At 40.4% G+C, this 22,019-nt stretch overlaps 1 protein-coding gene and 1 pseudogene across 4 annotated transcripts in view; one reads left to right on the forward strand and one right to left on the reverse strand.

The window, feature by feature from the left end:
• TMEM117 (transmembrane protein 117) overlaps positions 1–22,019 on the reverse strand; it is a 589,216-nt gene that overhangs the window by 404,438 nt on the left and 162,759 nt on the right. The window lies entirely within an intron of this gene.
• LOC117090252 lies at positions 8,475–9,989 on the forward strand (annotated as a pseudogene).

Raw genomic sequence — 22,019 nt, forward strand, 5'->3', positions numbered from 1 at the left:
TTAAGCTGATAAACAACTTCAGCAAAGTCTCAGGATACAAAATTAATGTGCAAAAATCACAAGCATTCTTATACACCAGTAACAGACAAGCTGAGAGCCAAATCAGGAATGAACTTCCATTCACAATTGCTTCAAAGAGAATAAAATACTAGGAATCCAACTTACAAGGGATGTCAAGGACCTCTTCAAGGAGAACTACAAACCACTGCTCAGTGAAATCAAAGAGGACACAAACAAATGGAAGAACATACCATGCTCATGGATAGGAAGAAACAATATCGTGAAATGGCCATACTGCCCAAGGTTATTTATAGATTCAATGCCATCCCCATCAAGCTACCAATGACTTTCTTCACAGAATTGGAAAAAATGGCTTTAAAGTTCATATGGAATCAAAAAAGAGCCCGCATTGCCAAGACAATCCTAAGTCAAAGGACAAAGCTGGAGGCGTCACGCTACCTGACTTCAAACTATACTACAAGGCTACAGTAACCAAAACAGCATGGTACTGGTACCAAAACAGAGATGTGGACCAATGGAACAGAACAGAGTCCTCAGAAATAATACCACACATCTACAGCCATCTGATCTTTCACAAACCTGAGAGAAACAAGAAATGGGGAAAGGATTCCCTATTTAATAAATGGTGCTGGGAAAATTGGCTAGCCATAAGTAGAAAGCTGAAATTGGATCCTTTCCTTACTCCTTATACGAAGATTAATTCAAGATGGATTAGAGACTTAAATGTTAGACCAAATACCATAAAAGCCCTAGAAGAAAATCTAGGTAGTACCATTCAGGACATAGGCATGGGCAAGGACTTCATGTCTAAAACATCAAAAGCAACGGCAGCAAAAGCCAAAATTGACAAATGGGATCTCATTAAACTAAAGAGCTTCTGCACAGCAAGAGAAACTACCATCAGAGTGAACAGGCAACCTACAGAATGGGAGAAAATTTTTGCAACCTACTCATCTGACAAAGGGCTAATATCCAGAACCTACAAAGAACTCAAACAAATTTACAAGAAAAAAACAAACAACCCCATCAAAAAGTGGGGAAAGGATATGAACAGACTTTTCTCAAAAGAAGACATCCATACAGCCAACAGACACATGAAAAAATGCTCATCCTCACTCGCCATCAGAGAAATGCAAATCAAAACCACAATGAGATACCATCTCACACCAGTTAGAATGGCAATCATTAAGAAGTCAGGAAACAACAGGTGTTGGAGAGGATGTGGAGAAATAGGAACACTTTTACACTGTTGGTGGGATTGTAAACTAGTTCAACCATTATGGAAAACAGTATGGCAATTCCTCAAGGATCTAGAACTAGATGTACCATATGACCCAGCCATCCCACTACTGGGGATATACCCAAAGGATTATAAATTATTCTACTACAAACACATGCACACGTATGTTTATTGCGGCACTATTCACAATAGCAAAGACTTGGAATCAACCCAAATGTCCATCTGTGACAGACTGGTTAAGAAAAATGTGGCACATATACACCGTGGAATACTATGCAGCCATAAAAAAGGATGAGTTTGTGTCCTTTGTAGGGACATGGATGCAGCTGGAAACCATCATTCTCAGCAAACTATCACAAGAACAGAAAACCAAACACCACATGTTCTCACTCATAGGTGGGAACTGAACAATGAGATCACTTGGACTTGGGAAGGGGAACATCATACACTGGGGCCTATCATGGGGAGGGGGAAGGGGGGAGGGATTGCATTGGGAGTTACACATGATATAAATGATGAATTGATGGGTGCTGACGAGTTGATGGGTGCAGCACACCAACATGGCAAAAGTATACATGTGTAACAAACCTGCACGTTATGCACATGTACCCTAGAACTTAAAGTATAGTAAAAAAAAAAAAAAAAAAAAAAAGATGAAAGCAAACTGTGACTTTATTTGTATTTCCACTAAAGAATAAAGGGAAATGTGGCAAGAAATCAGGGTGAAGAATTAACTGTCAAGTCATGTTTTGTTTCCTATCTAGTGTAAAACACTCATTGATTGAAATGTAGACTTATGGAGTGAAAGCCCTAGAGAAAAATAATTAAATAATCCCAAAACAATAATTAAGTTAGGAGGAAGAAAGCTGAAGTAAGACAGAGGAAAGAGCAACCATTCCTAGGGCAGGTGGGACACAGGGAGAAAGGGAGACTCTGCTGTGGCCATGGGGATGGTCCCGTTTCCACCTGGGAGGTGAGCTGAGTGAATTCCCAAAGTTAGGTCTGCAAGCAAACAGTGCTAAATTACCCTTGCTAGCTTGGAACCAAGAGTAATGGCTTCACACAGAGGCTGGGACTGGCTGGGTATCTGGCTGCCTTTAAGGAAAAGGGAAAGAAGCCAAATGTGCTACTGAACAGCACCAGGAGAAGCAGCAGTAGTGAGAGGCAGTGGACATAAAAACAGAGCAGCCAGGTGGGGTGCAAGGGAGGCAGAACCCTGTGAACCCCACTCCAACAAAAACTGAAGGGAGTTGTGAGGAAGGGGTAGTGCTATCAATCCAGTCAATGGGGGTGACCCACAGATTTACAGTTTATTCCTGGGTATTTTGTTTTACTCTTGTTTTTGAGACACAGAGACGGTAACTCTGTAATATTTCCAAGCTAGTGGGGTTTTGTAATTAAGCCTGTTCCCACCAAAATGAAACTCTCTACATCAAAATTTTCTTAAATCCCATTATATCTAAATGAGTTGTATAGTCTTATTTGTTGTTTGGTAAATCCAATTATATCTCAATGAGGTGTATAATATTTGTTTTTGTTTTTGTTGCTTACTTCATATAACAAACAAACCTGTCATATATATAATTAACAGACTGTTAGGGGTCAACTTGGGAAATTATTATACTTGTACTTATTTTATTATTTCTATTAGGAAAATACATTCTGAATCCGAATTCTGAAGAGTTAATTTATAAGCAAATTTTTGGATAGGTACATGTGGGTAATTGAGGACTTCCTGTACAACTAAATTCTGGCAGGTTCTAGCTCCTATAGGTATCTTTGCTACAAATGTTTATCCACAGTGCCCTCTAGTGGTTTTAATTCTCATTTCAACATAAACAAAAAAAAATTGAGCAAAAGCTTTTTCATCTTGAGATGAACATATGCATGTAAGTCTTAGAATCATATAATCCAAAAATTTTATGTCCAAGAAATCTTATTTGAGTATATTATATATATAATCAAGAATTAATCACTGATCACCATGACATAAAAGAAATACATTCTTCATAGAATTGATAAATAAAAGCCTTTCTGGGTTTTATTCTTTTTCAATTAAGAATATCAATATGGACACAATAATGACTGACTTCAGACTTCTTTTTAATTTAAATTTTCTTTTTCATTTTTTTTTAAGTCCAGCATCCCCTCTTTTAGATGATACACTGTTCTTGGACAGATCTTGTAGGTAGTACAAGTAATAATAGCCAAAAAAGAAAAAATTGTTCTATGGTAACTACATCATCTGTGTCTCAAATCTCTGATTTATATATTACTACTGTAGCCAGAAATTTTTTTTTTTCTGAACCAAGTTTGCTAAGGTTTTTCAGATGCCTCTTAACAAATAAAATCTCCTAAGTGAGGCCAATCAGAGAAATTACAGCAGGCTTGTGCTGTCCTCAGGCTAGATGCAAGGTAGTGTGCCTTAAGCTTAATTAAATTATATTATTTTCACATACTTGTCACAGCATTTCACAGAACATAGAAAAAAAACACAGTACAACAAATAGAGGCTATAAGGAAAGATCAGAGTAAGGAGAACAAAGAAAATGAAGGAAGAAAGAAAGAAAAGTGTCAACATAAAAGCAAAACATCAAGGGGAAACAAAGAGCAGTAACCAAAAGATGGGAGATACCACTGTTCATTTTCCTTGCTACATCTAGGTGATTAACCATATAGTACAAGAAAGTACACTACCTGTGGAATTGGGTAGTGTAATGTATCTTTTGATTATGCATAGATCTACTTATACTTACCAAATAATAGGAGGTTTGGAAGTTTGGAACAAAACAATGCAGTGGTTTTCAAAGTGTTATCCCAGATTTAGGAGCATCAGCATCACCTGGGAACGTGTTAGAACTTCTCAGGCCATACCCCAGCTATTTCTACCTCAGGCTCATATCCTCCCTGGAAGCAGACACTTCATGTTAGGTCATGAGAAACTCAGCTCCTCAGACACCTGGCCTACAGTCGTTGGCCTCATCTTTCAATCTCATCTTATCCCCTCATCGTAACCCCAAGGCCTCATCAGGTCTGCTGAGGGAGCATGTCCATACCACCCTTAGTGACAAAGGGAAAATGCTTCTGTTATTCTCTGCACCACAGTGGGGTGACTGGAACTCTGTAAGGTTGCCATGGCCCCTCTACCTGCCATGGCCTATCTACCTAGAGCCAGTTCAGTTCTATTGCTTTTGTGCTGTGGGGACAGGGACTTCTGAATATGGCTTCCCACTGCCCAGGCTTCACCGTGAAAAAGACACAAGTCTTTCCTTCTCTAGTCCACAGCTGTATCTGAGCTGTCTATTGTTCTCCTGTGCCTCTCCCTTGAAAGTTTGTTGGGTTTCAAATCCTTTTTCAACTTCCAGTTTCCCGTCCAACATGTCAGGAGCTTGGAAGTTGCCACTCCATCCTAACAGCAAGCAAAAAGCTGAGTGATCTGAAAAATCAACAACTCTTCTTAGATCTGTCAGTGAAGTGAAGTCATAGGGCAAACCCTACACCAAAAATTGGAGAGACAGACAGGCAAATACAGAGAATCACAACTTACCAAAAGAGGAATTCATGAGCAGAAACCACTTCAGGAACCAAGGCTGAGGTACAGATATCTAAGCTGCAACTGATAAGCTGATGGAGGCTTGGTGTGGACAAGTCTGAGAGCTAGAAACTCCAGGGAACCCAGCCACGGAGGACCCTCACACTTCTGTAAGTCTTACCTCCAGGTCCTCACAACGACTATCAGAGAAAAATCCCCCTGTGCTTTCAGCAGTGGGGAGGGAAGAGGAACCATTTGAAATATGAAAGAAAGGATATTCTGTTCTTTGCAAGGCCTGCCCTCCAGAGCCTAACCTCCCGGAATTTTATCAGAGCCTAACCTACCTGGCAGAAGGGAAATACCTAACTCCAGACCACCCTAGTCATCATATCCAGCCTAAGTTGGGGAAAAACTGTGAAGCACTGGTGAAGTTCAGAGCCCAGGGCCACAGGCTCATTAAAAGTCTGAGACCTAGACTGGGTGCTGTGACTCACACCTGTAATCCCAGCACTTTGGGAGGCTGCAGGCTGATCACTTGACCTCAGGAGTTCGAGACCAACCTGGGCAGCATGGTGAAATCCCATCCCTACAAAAAAAACAAACATTAACTAGGGTGTGATGGTGTATGCCTGTAGACCCAGCTACTTCGGAGGCTGGGGTGGAAGGATCACTTAAGGCTGGAAGGTTAAGGCAGCGGCAGCAAGCCCTGTTCATGCCACTACTGGACATGAGCCTGGGTGACAAAGTCAGAACCTGTCCCAAAAAAAAAAAAAAAAAAAGGCAAGCAAGAAAGAAAGAGAAAAAAGAAAAAAAATGTGACAATCAGAGGACTACAAAAGACTTCCCCTCCCCACCACACCCTACTAATGCACCACTGAAGGCCTATTTACTGCACTTCTTTCTACCCAGTACATCACGTCCTCCTTTCAACAAGAAATTACAAGGAAAACAATTATAAAGCAAAAACCCCAGTTTGAAAAAAACTGATCTGGTATCAGAACCAGAGTCCCATATGCCAGGAAAGTTGGAATTGTTAGACCAGGAATGTTTAAAAACTATCATTAATATGCTAAGGGCTTTTATCAAAAAAAAAATAATAACTTGCAAGAACAGATGGATAACATAAGCAGAAAGATGAAATTCTAAGAAAGGATTTTTTTTAATGTTACAGATCAAAACAAGTGGATCAGAAATGAAGAATGCCTTTGATGGGCTCATTCATAGATTGGACATGACTGAGGAAAGAATATTAAAACTTTTTTTTTGAGAACATGTCAATAGAAATCTCCAAAACTAAAAAGCAAAGAGAAAAAACAGAAAATAAAAAGGAATATATAAGAACCATGGGTTAACCAGGAAAGGTATAACTATGTGTAACGGGAATATCAGAAAAAGAAGAAACAGAAAAAAAAAAAAGAAAAGAAACAATATTTGAAGCAACAATGACTGAGAATTTTTCCAAATTAATGTTAGACAACAAACCACAGCTCCACGATGCTCACAGAACACCAGGCAGAACAAGTACCAAAAAAAGCACATAACACCTGGGCATATTGTATTCAAACTGCAGAAAATCAAAGGAAAAAAAATCTTAAAAGAAAACCAGAGGGAAAAAAACCACCTTACACATATAAAGGAAAAAAGATAAGAAATACATCCAACTTCACCTCAGAAATCACGCAATAAAAAGGGACTGGGGTGAAATACAGTGGTCCCCCTTATACCATGGTTTTGCTTTCCATGATTTCAGTTGCCCTCTGTCAACAATGGTCTGAAAATATTAAATGAAAAATTCTACATAAAAATAATTCATAACTTTTAAACTATGCACCATTCTAAGTAGTGTGAAGAAATCTCACACCACCCCATATCCCTCCTGGGAAGTGAATCATCTCTTTGTCCAGTGTATATATGTTTATATGCTATAAATGTATATAGTCACTTAATAGCCTTCTCACTTATCAGAGAACAGACAACAAAATGAAGTTTGGTATAACACCGTAAGATATTTTGAGAGAGAAACTATGTTTACATAACTTTTATTACAGTATATTATCATAATTATTCTATTTCATTAATATTGTTAATATCTCACTATGCCTAACTTATAAAATAAACTTGGTCATACATATGTACATTTGTATAGTAAAGAATACAGTTATATTAGTCTATTTTCACGATGCTGATAAAGGCATACTCAAGACTGGGATAAAAAAGAGGTTTAATTAAATTACAGTTCCACATGGCTGGGGAGGCCTCAGGATCATGATGGAAGGCAAGGAGAAGCAAGTCATGTCTTACATGGATGGGAGCAGGCAAAGAGAGAGAGCTTGTGCAGGAGACCTCCTCTTTATCAAACCATCAGATCTCATGAGACTTATTCACTATCACAAGAGCAGCAACAGAAAGACCTCCACGTATGATTCAATTATCTCCACTTGGGTTGTTCCCACTACACATGAGAATTGTGGGAGTTACAATTCAAGATGAGATTTGGGTGGGACACAGCCAAACCATAACAATAGTATATACAGGGCTTATACTATCCTCAGTTTCAAGCATCCACTAGAAGTCTCAGAATGTATCCCCTACAGATAGGAGGGACTACCGTAATAAAGAGTTGAGAGAAAGGAACTCATTTTTTTCTAGAAAAATCCTAGAATTCCGTACCCTCTGAAATTATTCTTCAAAACTGAAAGAAAAATAAAGACTTTCTTAGACAAGAAAAAAATGAGAAAATTTGTTACTAGTAGATGTATCTTGCAGGAAATGTTAGAACAAAGTTATTCAGAGACAAGGGAAATGATATAGGTCAAAACTTCCAATCTTCATGAAGGAGAGCATTGTGAAGGAACAAATAAGGTAAAATGAAGACTTTTGTTTCTATTATTCTTAATTGCTCTGACAATTTGTTCAAAATAGTAAGAGCAAAAATGTATCTGATTATGTATTCTCATGTGTATATGCTTAGGTATAGTTTTATATAAGTAAAACGAATGATAGCAATTATACAAGGGATGAGAGGAAGGAATTAGGAATATCTTATTATAAGGTACATGCACTACCCATCAAGTGGTACAGGGTTATTGGAAAGGGGACTTAGATTACTTATAAATGTACATTGTAAACTCTAGGACAAACACCTAAAAAGTAAGAAAACAAGTATGGTGATATTCTAAGGAGACAATATAAAATCATATAAAATATTCAAATTAAACCACAAAAGGCAGCAAAAGTTTGGAGCACAAAAATGGAAGCAAAGAACAAGGGCAATAAAGAGAAAATAGGTGTCGACCGAGGAATAGTGAGTCCGGGTAAGGTCTCCAGGAGGTGGAGGGCTAGAATGGGAAAACTGATCTTCCAGAGCCCCTTCCAAGGCTCCCAGAATCTTGGAACTTCACTTGCCAGCCATAGTGTGCTTTCCTGACACTGCTTCCACATGTGGTGCAGGAACAGAGAGCTTCAATACCCAGAGCAGCAGGGAGACATGGCAACAGAGGGTAGTCAAGCAGAGGAAGACAAAAGTGGCCTCCAGGGAAGCCAGAGCTGACAGAAGTGCTCCTAGGAACATCTATTCATTGCTATTGTACCAAACCTGACGCACTCTCATTTGTCAGAGGTGGCCCCAGGTGGGTGTCAGTGTCACACATAGGGGTAAAACTGTTCCTAGAGCAAACAATGATGAGAGAGCTGAAGGCAAATGCATACTTGAACCCCCAGATGGGGACTATGTGGGAGACTAATGGGTCTGTGAAAGAGAACTCCAGTCCCAGTAAGAAATACATCACATAAATAGGGTATCTCGGCCTGAGGACGCTCACAGGCACTTCCAGACCTTCTGATACGATGAAGCAACTGGACCACCGGAGGCTGTCAGCCTACTTCAGAAATTATGCCATCAGTGATTGAGGCCAGAGATCCACTCAAAAGAGCAGATCTTAGAAATACTGATGTTAGAGCAGCCCCTGACTATTTTGCACAAGGATACCCAGAACTGGATGCAGAAGCATCATCCACAGAATGTCAAAACAGGCTGTGGTCCTGGTGAAATGCTTGCAGAGAGAACCTGGTCAAACAAAGAATAAGGTCACAGCCCATGAGCTGGGAAAGAAGGCAGTGCTCCTGGGAGGAACAGCAGTGGCCCCAGGCTTCAAGTGTAAACCAGTGAAGCCCCAACCAAAGAGTGTGTTCCAGAAAGAATGCTAGAATATATACTGGGTACTCCAAGAACAGCTGGGCTGGAATACTCACAAAGAAACACAGCCTGTATATGAAAGAGTTGTGTATGTACAACAGTTTTTAGCCTGTTTTGAGCAGAAAAGGACCAAAGACTGGAAGATGGCACCTGAGCTCATCCTACCTGAGTCCCAGAGTTTTTGACATTTGAAGAAGTGGCTGTGTATTTTTCTGAGGAAGAATGGCAATTATTGCATCCTCCTGAGAAGACTCGACAACGTTGTAATGCAGAGTATCTATGAAACTGTCATCTCTCTAGGATTAAAGCTAAAATATGACACTGGAAATGATCATCCTGTATCTTTCTGCACCAGAAATACAAATGTTAGGATGCAAAGTATCAAAAAAGACCAGAATGAAATTGCCCAGAAAACAACAGGCAGGGAAAATCATGGTGATACACACAAGGTACAGAAACAGCATCGAGCTTTTCCAAGGAAGTAAAGAAACTTGCCACTTGTAAACAAGAGCTTCCAAAACTTATGTATCTTCATGGGAAACACCACACAGGAGAGAAATCTTTTAAATCTCAGGAATGTGGGAAAAGCTTCAGTTAGCTCTGATCTTCTTAAGTACCAGAGAATTCACACTCAACAAAAAACCTATAAATGTCAACAATGTGACACGAGGTTTAGATGGAGTTCAGATCTTAGTAAGTGCTACATGACACATCAAGGAGTAAAACCATATAGATGCTCATGGTGTGGGAAAAGCTTTAGTCATGACACAAATCTACACATACACCAAGTAATTCACATGGGAGAGAAGTCCTTTAAATGTCATGAATGTGGAAAAAGATTCATTCAGAACTTCCACCTTATCAAACACCAGAGAACCCACACAGGTGAACTGCCTTATACTTGTATCATATGCAGAATAAACTTTAGTAGGTGGTTGAGCCTTCTTAGACACCGGAAAAGCCACAGAAGAAGGACGGCATGTCCAGTGTCTCTAAACTGAGGATTTACTACATAGAGCTTCACCTTAGAAGTGATGAAAGAACACAAAACTATGAGGCATTCGATGATAGCAATCTGTCACCAGTAGAACATTTGGGAGGGGTAGATCTTACGCTTCACAAAAAGGAATCTAAGTTGCCTTATTCAGCATTGCATTTTCAGTACCTAGCACAAGTCTTATACATAATGAGTATTTTATAAACAAAAAAATGAAAGTATACCTATGAGATATCTTTACCTATCTATCTATATGTATGTATCTGATTATTCAAAGCTTCCCCACCCCCAGTCATCTAAATTCTTCCAGTATCAGGTGTTTGACAGATAACAGTCAAGACTTATTCTTCATTCTTTGTGAGGACAGATGGAAAGTAAGAGTACTTTGACCCTCTCAAGGGAGCTCACAGATAATTACTAAGTTAGAGACAGTATTAATAGCTATGATTCAATCTGGAAAGCAGTCTTGGTCCTCATCCAGGTATCTGTTTCTTTGTAGGAAGCACAGATAAGTGGTGAATGATCTTTTTCTACCTTTCATTATGTGGACTGGATGGAGGTTTTCAAACTGGTGCCATACTGCTGCAGGGCCTAAGGGGAGGCCTGTATTTATGGCTGATCAGCTACAATTCTATTAGTCCATTTTCATGCTGGTGATAAAGATATACCCGAGACTGGGCAATTTATATGGGAAAAGGGTTTAGTGAACTCACAGTTCCACGTGGCTGTGGAGGCCTCACAATCATGGCAGAAGGCAAGGTGGAGCAAGTCATGACTTACATGGATGGCAGCAGGCAAAAGGAGAGAGCTTATGCAGGGGAACTCCTCTTTACAAAACCATCAGATCTCATGAGACTTATTCACTATCATGAGAACAGCACCAGAAATACTAGCCCCCATGATTCAATTACCTCCCACTGGGTCCCTCCCACTACACATGGGAATTGTGGGAGATACAATTCAAAATGAGATTTGGGTGGGGACACAGCCAAACCATATCAATACTATTTAGAGGGCTTGGTACTATCCTCAGTTTCAGGCATCCACTAGAAGTCTTAGAATGTATCCCCTACGGATAGGAGGGACTATTGTAATAAACAGTTGAGAGAAAGAAACACTTTTTTTCTTGAAAAAAAGCTAGAATTCTGTGTCTTGTAAAGTTATTTTTCAAAAGTGAAAGAGAAATAAAGACTTTCTTAGACAAGAAAAAAAAAGAGGAAATTTTTTGCCAGTAGACCTATCTTGCAAGAAATGTTAGAAAAAAGTTTTTCAGAGACCAAGGAAATGATATAGGTCAGAAACTCTGGTCTTCATAAAGAAAAAAAGAGCATCATCAAGGAATAAACGAACGTAAAACGAAAACTTCTTTTTCTTATTCTTAATCTGACAATCTGTTCAAAATAAGAGCAAAAACATATTTGATTATGTATGCTCATGTGTATATGCTTAGGTATAGTTTTGTATAAGTAAAACAAATTATAGCAATTATACAAGGGATGAGAGGGAGGAATTAGGAATATCTTGATATATAAGGTACATGCACTACCCATCAAGTGGTATAGTGTTATTTGAAAGGGGACTTGTATTACTTGTAAATGTATACTGCAAACTCTAGGACAAACATCTAAAAAGTAAGAAAACAAGTGTGTTTCTAAACTGAAGAAAGTTACCATGTAAAGCTTGACCTCAGAATTGATGAAAGAATACAAAATTATGAGGCTTCTAATAATAGAAATCTGTCATCAATAGAACATTTGGGAGGGGTACATCTTACACTTCACAAAAAGGAATCTAAGCTGTCTTATTCAGCATTGCATCTTCAGTGCCTAGCACAAGACTTATATATAACGAGTATTTTAAAAACAAAAAAATGAAAGTATACCTATGAGATATCTTTACCTATCTATCTATATGTATCTGGTTATTCAAACCTTCCCCACCCCCAGCCATCTCAATTCTTCCGGTATCATGTGCTCGACAGATACATAATGGTCAATACTTAGTTTCATTATTGATTCTTTGTGAGGAGAGATGGAAAATAAGAGTACTTGGACCCCTCTCAAGGGAGCTCACAAAGAATTACTAAGTTAGAGAGAGTATTAATAGCTATCATTTAATCTGCATGAAAAACCAAGCCCAGGCCTCAGGGAACTTGACTCTGTAACAGCAAGAGAGGATTCAATGTTTACCCTGGGAGAGTGCCCCATTCTATTTGCTTCTCTCGTAAGTACCCACTACCACAATGTCTTCTGTCAAGGAATCGCAAGTAGCAAGGGAATGTCTGAATGCAAGGACAGACCTAGGTACCTTGCAAGCACTTCATATCTCTCTGCTTGCTGACTCTGTCTACATAGACATATAAAATGACATGAAGAGGGAGGCAGTCTTGGTCCTCATCCAGGTATCTGTTTCTTTGTAGAAAGCACAGATAAGTGGTGAATGTTCTTTTTCTGATTTTCGTTATGTGGACTGGATGGAGGCTTTCAAACTAGTGCCATACTGCTGCAGGACCTAAAGGGAGGCCCATCTTTATAGCTGATCAGCTACAACCCTATGTATTAGTCCGTTTTCATGCGGCTAATAAAGACATACTCGAGACTGGGTAATTTATATGGAAAAAAAGGTTTAATGGACTTACAGTTACACATAATTGGGGATGCCTCATAATCATGGCAGAAGGTAAGGAGAAGAAAGCCAAGTATTACACGGATGGCAGTAGGCAAAAAGAGGAAGCTTGTACAGGGTAAACTCCCCCTTATAGAATCATCAAATCTTGTGAGATTTATTCACTATCACAAGAATAGCATGGTAAAGACCCGCCCCCATGATTCAATTACCTTCTACCGGGTCTCTCCTGTAACATGTGGGCACTGTGGGAGTTACAATCTGAAACAAGATTTGGGTGGGGACACGGCCAAACTATATCACCTATACCACTTTCTACATCTGAATACTCTTCAAGAAGGCCTGGAGATTTTGCAAAACTTATTTACTGAGAATAGCAAGGACAGCGCTGTGACCTCTTCGTCTTGGTGCACAGCTAATACCAGGAGGGAACATCCTGAAGTGTCAGAGCAAAATAAGGCATGTGGCTTAGAGTGATGACCCCAGTCAAAACAAAGCTGGATGGAGATTGTTTTCTAATATTATTGGTTTTCTTCTTGTCCCTATTAGTCAAAGTGACTATCTCTTATGAAAAGATAATATGATGTCAAAAGAAGTTGGAATATATGGATTTACATCAGTTCCTGGTTTATAATATTGTCCAAGGCTTCTATATATTTAGTATTTCATAAAATTGTACTTTTAAATGAAAATGACGTTTCATGTTAACTTTAGACATTAAACAAAACTTTGTTACCAAAGCACCCAGAAATGGCCAATGTTCACTTATTTGAAACAGAGGTCTTCAGGTATTTTTTCTACCAAGAATCCGTTCTAATCTTTTTTTGAAATTTGTAAAATGAGCATAGTAATTCCTACTTCCTAGGGCTACTGTGAGGATTAAATGCACACATGTGAGCATGCCTGACAATGACTGGCCACAGTAGACGTTTCCTAAACATTTGGAACTTTCTTCATTCTTCTTTCAGTTAGTTATTAGAAAATAAGCTTTGTCTACTTGTCCAGCTTTTAAGCATCCTTCATTAATGAGTTTTCCCACATTTCTAGCTGGTATTTAGGCCCACTAATAATGGTCAGAATGGTAGCCTTCAGCATATTTCTTTCTAGAGGTGCTCCTCTCTAATCAGCCTGAAACAATACATTGATGTCGCAGCTTAGCTAGGTATACTGCTCATGGTATATTACATAAAACCAAAATATACTAGAAACCCCCAACTTGAGATTCCTGTAATGGAGGAGAGGTAATGGCTAGGGGTGGAATTTTTGTAGACAATATTTATGCTATTAGGTGCATCCTCAAGCCAATAAAGTGGAAATGAAAAAGGAAAGAGGTGATTGTATAGTGGTCACTAAAAAGAATGAAAGTGCTAAGCCAAGAGGAGGAAGCTATCTGGGAGGAAAGGATCTCATTATATTCCCAAAGGCTGGAGACTATGACTGCCCCACCATCCTCTCTACAATGACCTGAGATTATTTATGCCCTTGACACTAAAAGGGGAAATTCCACTTCCTGCAGAGGGCTCCATTCTCTTTGTGTGAATCCATGTTTGCTAGCATCCTGGCTAGCTGCTAGCATACTACCATTCCAAAGAATTTATTCATGTAGCTTTTAGAAAGAAGGGAAGTTAACTCAAAAATTCAAGGATGTACTGGATCAATGGACCCAGCAGTTATTGCTCCTCATGAGAATCAGCAAAGTCCCCAAAAACAAGTCAGCAAAAGAGCACTCCATTTTCCCAAAGCTGCTTACCCCTGTTATACTCCCTGTTAGCTTCAAAGCTTATCATGCAGGTCCGTCTATGCTGGCATCATTACCAGCAGGGTTCGAGAGCAGGAAACATGGTTCTATTTGACAGATCAATTATTTATGGCAGGTGGCAAGAAATGATTACCTTTAGATGTGTCTAAGCAGAAACAGAGAATTGAGATTTGTTATTCCAAGTTCAGATACTCTACCATCATTTGAATACAAGGGCTCCAGGAAAAAGCATATTCTCATCCCCGAGGTTGTAGAAGAGGATCAGGTTGCCAGGGTTTCTGACTGACTCATTAGTGCCTAGTCTGCCCTTTCAGCCCTCTGACACAGTCTCCCAGGGCCACATTCCCTGTACATCCTGACTACTCATGTCATTTCCTTGCCATCTTAGAAAAAGAGAGAAAGCGTATGTCCATGGAGACATGGGCAGTAAGGAAAGAAATGACAAAATGAGATAAAGGAGAAAGATGGCATTGTACTACATATCTGCCCACCACCTCCTCGGCACACGGCTAAGAGACATAAACTCCACTGGCTTTCCGAGGACACAAGAGAAAGACAGCATACAAAAGCTCAGGAACTAGAGAAATTGGCAGATTTTCATGCATGGGACACACTGAAGAGGCAGAATGCTCCAACTTCAGATCCCACAGGCAGAAATGGAACTGAAGACCCGAACCAAGTGTGAGGGGGTGTGGGTGCATGTTTCAGTCTCCCAGAGAAGATGGGCTGAGCGGAGAAAGCCAAGAAAGGGTCTGTGAGAGCAGAGGACAGCAGGCTTTTTCACTTGTGTGCATTTGTGAGGACTGAGGTTGGAAGTCAGGAATTCAGGGAGCAAAATGCCACTGTTTGAGGTGGCTGAGGCACAAGAGCATGTGAGTGGATCAAGCCTACCCTGTGCTAGACTCAGGTCTCCACCTTTTCTCTCCCAGCAGACAATGACATGGCTTCCCCCCATGGGCCTTTTAAAGTTTCTTCTAGCATCTCAAGAAACCTCTTCCTCCTTCATTGCCTTGTTCCCTCTGCCACAAGCCAATCCTGCTCCTGCTATTTCCATTTTCCCAGGGCAGGAGAGGAGGAGGGGCCCAGACGCAGGGCCTAGTGAGTGTTACTGTGTTCCACTGTTCCCAGAAGAATGGGCATGATAACTGAGAATGGCAGGCAGCGTTGGGGAGAAAAGAATAAACAAAAAGGAATGATGGCCTAGTCTTTTGTCAAGTAAGTTAAAGGCCCTCCTTGCTACCTCCTCTTTATTCCTTGAAAAACAGTAAATGACAGGTAGGTGGGCATGGCAATGACCATGTTGGGGAGGAAGCTGTTTCTCATTTAAAGGAGGGAGCCACCTACAAAGTCCTGTCCCTGGCTCAACAGCAAAGCCCTCCCATTCTCATTCTTGTCTTCTTTGCCTTCCTCTTCTCCATCCATGCTACCCGCTCCTTCCTACCACTGTGGGTTCAGACAAGGGACACTGGAGTAGAAGGAAGAAGGGACAGGGAGCCAGGGAAACTCTCAAGGATCAACAATTATGAGATATGAGGGGAGGGGTCAGGAGCCATGTTTGAGAGCAGTAGAAGGACAATGTCACCCTTAGATCTGGACAACCCAGGGAAAGGACAGAGGGAAGGAGGCCAGGTCAGCCTTGGGAAGCAGTTCTGCTCCAGGGCTGGGAGTTAGGGATGAAGTAGGAAGAGCCAGGCAATGCCTAGAAAGATTTCACTTGTCCCTCCTCAAGCTCTGGGTATCTCAGGGTGAGACCTGGGATGACAAAAAGGAACTAATCCCAACCCGAGAGCTGCAGCAGACACTTCAGAGGGATTCTGAGTCTGGTAGCAGAAGATCTCATCCCTAAAGGGGGTTGTCTCTTCGGGTCGTACCCGTGCATCTGCCCATCTCCAGGCCTCCATTAGGGAGGCCCTCAGCTTCCATAAAAGGGGTTATTCTAGTTTTATTTCTTCACCTTATGCCCATTCTGCTGTAAGTGACAAGAGGGTAAAGACCTTATTTTGGTGGCATTCTCTATGTTGAAGCCTGGTGCAGGTGTTCTCTTGGCTGTCTCCTATAAGGCCAGGAATCCCTTCTTAGGATGGTCTGGGCTTTTTGTTGTTGTTCCTCTTGGAGGGTTCCAAACCTATTCTCTCAGGATATCCCCTCATCAGAGGTTTCACTCCTGAATTCTTTAAGAGAGAGCTGGCCCGTTAACAGGGGGTGCTATGTCCTCCAGAAACACTTCCTGTCCCTATATACAGTCTGACTGGGAAATCACCCCTCCTCTACCCATTCTGAAGCAGGAGAGTCAAAGGAAAGGATGGACACAGGAAATTTCCCTGGAAAGGCAGAAGAATCCTCAAAACATCCCACCTTGACATTTCTGTGCCACATATTCAGTAATTTTTCTCAAATACAATGGTCACAATGTCACTCTTCCACTCGTAAAGCTGCAACAGCTCCCAGCTCCCACATCCTTGAAGTCCCCCTCCCTCCTTCAGCCTCAAGGCCCTACTTCGCCTTACCCCAGATGAGAGCCACTCTCTCTCCTCTGTTCCAGCTCACGTATACCTGATGCTGAACCAGGCTGTGAATCTGTCTTCAATTATGCTTTGTTTTTAGCCCCTAATATCGCCTCCCAACCTGTCCAAATCCTTTCTTCAGCATCACATCCTGCTTCCTTCTTGTAGCCCCCGCAAACTCACTTCACAGTGTCCTCTTAGAACAACTTCTGAAATCCAGAATTTGATTAAACACCTATCAATGAGTCCTTGTTCCAGAGTTTCTACTTCAATTGGTCTGGAGTAGGGCCAAAAAACTGGCATTTCTAACAAGTTATCACGTATGCTGATGTTCCAGCAACCCCACTTTGAGAACTACTGTCTTAGAGTACATCTCCTGCACTTTCTCCAGAGGGGAGGGGTTGCCTTAGAAGCCCAGTAATTCTACTAAAGGCTAGCCCAGAGCTAGGTATCTATATACACTCTCTGAGTAGATGAGCCTGGCCATTTTAGGGTTAAATGTGAACTTAATCTGTACCTTATTTTCATCCAATTGGTAAATCTGCACCAATAATTAAGAGTGGGTACAAAATCTCCATATGTTCCCTCAATGTAGAAAGCTTCCAATGCCTGTCTTCCTAATCTTCCTGATGTCTCCAGGACTGCCAGAAGCCTGGTCTCCTCGAAGACCTCTGGGTCTCCATGAGCAGGAACTCATGAAATAGCACTTCTTCCATCTGCTTTTCCGGGCCCTTGCACATCAGTCACCACAACTTCAAAGCTGGATACACAGCTAGGACCTCTGGGATCTGGTGGCCTCTAAGGGTGGAACTGACCTAAACACCTCTGTAAATCATCTCTGTAAATTACAGGAATCATCTCTGTAAATTAGTTTTTCTCTTTTCTAGTGCTGAGTCTCCTCCACTTTCCTACCTGTTGGCCCTCTGCAACTCAGCCCATCCTGCATGCTGTCCCCTCTGAAAACCCACCCAGGCAGAGGTCACAGAGAGGCCTGAAATGATGTAGTAGGGAAGTGCAGGGACCTACTTCTCTCCAAGGAGATTCAACTTCCTCTGAGCATTCTTAGCCCTTACTTCATTCTGGAGGTAGGCAGGGGCTGGATCCATCCAGTGTCCCGGAGGTACAGGTGACAGTGTGATCAAGAAGACTCAGCCCAGCAGGCCTGGCCAAAGTCCTCTGAGAAAGTTGGGACTCCCTCTAGTGGTTTCAGAGTCCTCACCTCTGGGGCCTGCAGCTCCCCAGCCCCTGCAAGTCAGCAGCTGCACTGTGTTTAAGACCCAGAGAGGCCTCTGGAGATGCAGTCTTAGGAGCAACTCCTGAGAAGTCCTTAGTCAGTTGTCTTCAAACAAGGGTCACTTGCCTCTGGGACTACACAAAGATGGTCCTGGGAATAGTGGGCATGAAGAGTTCTAAAGGAATCTATTTTCAAATCCTCAGTTCCATACATACTTCTTCCACAGACTGATCCAATGGAAATCTTGAGGGAGGTCTTTCCTGCCTTCCTTTCGCTGACCTCTTCCACCACTTTCTCCTTCCCTGAGCCTACCAGGGTACATTGCCCCAGAGTTTACCACCTCCCAGGAGCCAAAGGGGCTTTCAAAATATCCTAGCACAGGAAAGGAGGAAAGGCTGGGAAGGAAATCCTGCAAATAATTTCCTGTGTTTTCCTTTCAACAGAACTGAAGAAGGACTTCATCAATTAGTCAGCTGATCATTGGGCAAAACTGATGATAGTTCAGGATTTAATTTGTGTCATATAACTCTAAAGGAAATTTAAAATGTTGAATGACCTCATTATAAGAAAATTCCTTTCATTCCCATTAACATACCATCTCTGAAAATAAGAAATAGAGATATAATTGGTGGTGAGCCAAGCTTTATTCTCGAAATAACTAATATTAATTCATGGTATTAACTAATTTCAAAAATCCATCTATATCCAGCCAGGCACAGTAGCTCACATCTGTAATCCCAGCACTTTGGGAGGCTGAGGCGAGTGGACTGCTTGAGCTCAGGAGTTCGAGACAAGGTTAGGCAACATGGTGAAACCCCGTCTCTACAAAAAAGAAAAACAAATAACAAAAATACTAGCTGGGTGTGGTGGCATGTGCCTGTAGTGCCAGTTACTTGGGAGGCTGAGGTGGCAGGAACACTTCAGCCGAGGAGGCAGAGGTTGCAGTAAGCCAACGTTGTAACACTGCACTCCAGCCTGGGCAACACAGCCAGACTCTGTCTCAAACAAACAAAAACCATCGACATCATTAGAAGTGGGATTTTTAATAAATTCTAATTTTTCTTCATAATTATTTAAATGTATAACATTTTTCTGGTTTGATCAAAAGCATTTAATAATTCAATCAGAAGAAACATAGCACTTAGCCTCCCGGTCACAAGAAAGCTTTTTCTATTTATATGCATTTTAAAGAAACCTTTGTGGAAGCATGACACACAAACAGGAGTATTCAGTGTAAAGCTCAGTGAATTGTTACAAAGTGAACATCCTTGTAATTACCATCCAGATCAAGAAAAATAACATACAGCAGCATTCTAGCACTCTAGGAGTGGAATGACTGGAATATTGATATATGTTCACCTTTATAAACTGCCAAAGTGTTTTTCAAAATGTACCAATTTACATTCTGAATAGCAGCATATGAGGGTTTCCTTATCCTTGTCAACATTTGAAATTGTCTTTTTCATTTTAGCCTTCCTAGTAAGTGAATTGTAGTACTGCATTGTGGTTATAATCTCTATTTCCTTGATGATCAATTAAGATGTGTTTTCATGTGTTTGAGTAGTTGAATATTCTCTTGTGAAGTGCCTGCTAAGTCTCTTGACTACATTTCTATGTCTTTTTCTTACTGATTTGTTTGATTCTAAATTTGAGTTGTTAGATATGTATGCTGCAAATATCTTCTCTTACTTCCTGGCTTGCTGTTTCACTCACTTAATGATGTCTCTTGATGAAGAGAAGTTACAAGTTGTAATGTAGTCCGATTTATCAAATATTTCCTTTCATTATTAGTGCTGTTGGAGTTCTGGTGAAGAAATCATTGTCTAATCAAAATCATGAAAATAACTTCCTATGTTTTAATTTTCCAGTTGTATTATTTTACCTTACACATTTAGACTTATCTGGAATTGATTTCTTAAATAAAATGTGGTATGTCCAAAATAAATAAACAGAAAACAGTAACAAATATGGTAGATATTAACCTAACTATATCCATAGTCGCTTTAATGTCAATGGTCTAGAAACAACAATTAAAAGAAAGATTATCAGGCTGTATCCAAAACCAAGACTTAAATATATGTTGTCTACAAGAAACCCACTTTAAATATAAAGACATATAGATTAAAAGTAAATGGATATAGAAAGATATACTATGTTCTAAGAAAGTTCTATTCTTGGCTGGAGCCCTGACAACATTTCCAGTCCTTGCCTTTCCCTCTGCCAATGTCTAGATGATCTTGTTTCTGTAATTCCCAAGCAGTAATTTAAGTCCTATGCTTGTAGGCAGAATCACTATCCTATCTACAAAATAATTTAGGTATTGCACCAGTTGTGAGGGATTTTTGCTACAGATCTTACCTTCCCTAGTTGATTCCATAGCGCTTTAAACACTGATTTGGACTTCCAGCCTAGCAGCCAGACACTCTATTAGACTAGTAAGAACACTATCTATTTATCTCCCTCTCTTGCCCTATGGAGTTGTGAGAACAGCTCTATCACAGAATCTGGCATAAGCAGTAATATTAGCATGAGTGCATGTATGAACTTTAAAAGGAGATTGAACTGGATTCAAATCTGGGCACTACCACTTACTAGGTATGTGATCTTAGGAAAGGTCAGAAAAGCTCTCTGAGGCTCAGTCTCCTCACATATAAAATGAAGAGAACCATAACAACAATGGCACGTCAATAATAAGAATGGTAGTAGGAGACGAAGAGGAGGTGGGCCTACAGGGCTTTATAGTAAAACTTAGATGAGATAATACTGATTTGCGTAATTCGTGCCAGGCCCATGCAATCACTCAGTAAATATGATGCCAGTGACAATGGTAATGATGATAATGAAAATGAGAAATTATAGATTCTATATATGGTGTCCTACATAAAGTGTTATTTTTAGAACTTGAGGGGAATAGAATTGGAGGATGCAAAGGAAGAAGCAGAAAGAAACCAGTCATCTTTCACGAAGAAACTGATAACTAGTTCCAGTTAAATATGTAGTCTGAACTTGATGGACAGGGTATATATTTAAAGTAGAAGTGGAGATATTAAGTAGAAGATCAGAAACTCAAAGAAAAAAAGGAAGATCTCTTTACTGTTTCTTATTAAGTCCCCTATGCCTATACCAAAAAAACAAAAGAAGAAGAAGAAAAATGGAAACAAAACTAAAACAAGCAGGTACCTATGCATCATTTCACCTGTTCTTGCTGCTATTTCTGTTGGAGAGAACCACATGGAGAGAGAAGTTCCAGAAATACTCTGCTTCAAGACTATGAATCTTAATGGTTGCATATGCAGGCTTTGGAGTCAAATATAGCTGGGTTCTATGTCAGTTCTACCACTTTCCAGCTTACCTAATCTCTCAGGGCCTCAGATTTTTAATCTTTACCCTTCTAAAGCAAATGTATTAGAACATTTTGTAGAATGCCACAGAAATCCAACTCAAACTAGCGTCAACAAAAAGAATCTACTGGCTTAAGACTGAGCCGCCAGAACAACTGGAATCACAGGCACTGTCTGAATATTTTTTCTGACTCTTGTATCTGCTCTCTGTATTGTCAACTTAATTTCCTCTCATTAAGACCAACAAATATGCGCAGTGAAAGCTCCCACTGCTTCAGCTACCAGGGAGGCTCCAAGTTAATTTTTTTTTCTAAGGTAGCACTCCATTAAGCTCATTTCGAGTCAAGTGCCCATCTCTGATCCAACTAAAGATTGCCACTGGGATATGATTATATAAGAAGATGGCTGCTCCTATACTAACCATAGTAGACAACAGAAGAAAGGATCATGCGGGGAGAAAATCCCACAGATATTCACTAAGCTGATTTTTTTTTTTTTTTTTTTTTTGAGACGGAGTCTCACTCTGGAGTGCAGTGAGACGGAGTGCAGTGGCATGATCTCGGCTCACTGC

This window comes from Trachypithecus francoisi, unplaced genomic scaffold (assembly GCF_009764315.1).
Source record: "Trachypithecus francoisi isolate TF-2019V2 unplaced genomic scaffold, Tfra_2.0 Lachesis_group11, whole genome shotgun sequence".
Lineage (NCBI taxonomy): Eukaryota > Metazoa > Chordata > Mammalia > Primates > Cercopithecidae > Trachypithecus > Trachypithecus francoisi.